Source organism: Microtus pennsylvanicus, chromosome 7, assembly GCF_037038515.1.
Source record: "Microtus pennsylvanicus isolate mMicPen1 chromosome 7, mMicPen1.hap1, whole genome shotgun sequence".
NCBI classification, from domain to species: Eukaryota; Metazoa; Chordata; class Mammalia; order Rodentia; family Cricetidae; genus Microtus; species Microtus pennsylvanicus.
This window is the reverse complement of record NC_134585.1, coordinates 53,539,903-53,542,412: the sequence shown is the minus strand read 5'-3', so window position 1 is coordinate 53,542,412 and position 2,510 is coordinate 53,539,903.

Below are 2,510 nucleotides of genomic sequence, written 5' to 3'. Positions count from 1 at the left end.
ATTGGTGGATGGGAAGATGGATAGGAAATGGAAGGTTGGGAGGATAAATGGTTGGGTATATGGGTAGACTGGAAGGTAGCTAGATGGGTTGTCGATGATGGATGGATGGTTAGGTACATATTTGGATGGATGGATGGGATTAATGACCTGACCTCATAGTTGAGAACTCACATCCTCTGAGAACCTCCTTGAGAATACCCTATTGTTGACATATCTCATCTTTGGTGTGTCAATATTTTCTTGATTTCTTGTGTGTGTGTGTTTTATTTATTTTTGTATTTTAGAAACTCTTTTATTATTGTTTTAAATTGAGCTATATATTTTTCTCCACTCCCCTCCCTGCCTCTCCCCTACTTTTCTGCCCTCTTCCATGGTTCCCATGCACCCAATTTACTCAAGAGATCTTGTCTTTCTCTACTTCCCATGTAGACTAGATCCTTGTATGTCTCTCTTAGGACCCTCATTGTTGTCTAGGTTCTCTGGGATTGTGAATTATAGGCTGGTTTTTCTCTGCTTTATGTCTAAAAGCCACTTTCAAGTGAGTAAATATGATATTTGTCTGTCTAGGTCTGGGTTAGTGTTTTATTTATTTATTTATTTATTTATTTATTTTTGAGATAGGGTTTCTCTGTGTATCTTAGGAGCCTGTCCGGGAACTCACTCTGAAGATAAGCTGGCCTCGAACTCGCAGAGATCCCCCTGCCTATGCCTCCCAAGTGCTGGGATTTAAGGTGTGCACCCCCACCATCCGACTGATCTTGGTTTCTTTACCGATCCTCTCAGATGATTTCCCTGATTGAACACAGGCAAGACAGAGGCCAAGCCTTCTAATTCCTCATGTGGCCCCAGACCCTTGCCCCATTACTGCACACAACTGGATGCTTTCCAGCCTGTGGGATCCGGACAAAGGAGCCCGGGGAGGGGGCAGGCTTTTGTGACAAGATGATTCATTCATGTTTTTGGTGAAGGGCTAAGCTTTCCTTCCCACTTGGCAAATTGCACATGCCGTGCCTCGGGTCTGGGATTTCCTTCTGTACAGACCTGGTCATCCAAAACGGTTGATGTTCATTTGCTTATTCTCTCCAAAGCCGTTTGCTATGGACCCCCAACGCATCAGACTCTCTGCCTGATCTGGCTCTAAGGTGGAGTTGATGTCAGAGACGTCGAATACGCCAGGGTGGCACCCAGGACTGGAGCCTGAAGGCCTCCCAGAGAGATGGTGGCACCTGAATCTCTTGACAAATCCTTATTTGGCCTTCTTGGAGAGCTTGAGTCCATCTCAGTTGGTCAAGATCTGCCTGGTGATCTTCTCATGCCCCTTCTCCATCCCTGCTTCCTGCAGTTGTCAGAACCACCAATACTGACTGACCACAAGAGGCCATTTCCACTACACGGATGTGCAGAGCTCAAAACTGTGGCTCTGTCGTGCCCCTGGGAACAGAGCCTGCCTTTACTCTCTCATAGACTGCACACCTGTCACCTTGACTAGTCCAGAGCCCCTTTGACTGACCCAGCTCCTGGGCTTCTGGGATAGGTACTTAGCACAGCTAGGATGTCCCTCCTTGACAAGGTTCCCTTTTCACAGTGACAGGTGGGCACTGGAAACATGCCCAGCCGAGAGCCTTGTTGGAGGGTGGTGGGGTATAAGTGTGGCCTGGTCAGTGAGCTCTAGAGAGGGTGTCCAGGGAGAGAGCATAGCTCTGGAGCTCTGGATTGCTGGGTTACAACCGCCCTCTTTCGCAGGGCCACAGTGTAGAGGCAGTAGGATGAAGGGTCTATGCAGTTGCCCTTGCCCTTGGAGCAGGGCCTCCAGCCTTCCCAGAAGGGCTCCCAGGCCCTGCTGACCCACCAGCCTCGAGGCACAAAGTCCAGTGGGGTGATTTTGTCATCTCTTCCCATGGCAGCCTTAAAGGGCCAGTGCCTGTCGGAGGGTTAATAATTACCTGTTGGATCACCAACAGACCCAGATGGTGGTATGTGTGAAGATGAGCAAGTGGGTGGATGGTTATGAGGTGATGAGGTAGTGACGGGCAGTCGCCTGGCCCTGGAAGACGCTGGAGGCTTCCTTGGAATCCATCCTCTCAGGAGCTGTCTCTACCTCAGAGCTCTGCTGTCTGGCTTGGAGCCATGAAGAGGATTCTGTGTTTTTAATGGCCCAGAGCCCAGGGAACCTGTGAGCTCAGAGGGAGAGTGAAGTCTAGGGTGCTGCCCCCACCTCTGACAGGAAATCAATCAGAAGAAAAATCATACCAGGAGGGAGTGACTCCCAGGCAGATGGGAAGTAGGGTTGCATCTTGGGACCTGAGGAAAACAGTTGTTGCTACGCACAGCCTCCACTCATCATCTCCACGCTCAGAAGGACCCCATCTCCCTGACTCCCCTCGCAGCAGTCTGTCTTTCCTCTATCCTCCATATCTGGTCCCCCAGCTTTGGGAAGCAGGGTGACAAGGACTAATGGCATCAAGAGACTCCATCATGAGTGTTGGGTGTATTGTGTAGCCCATGTGACA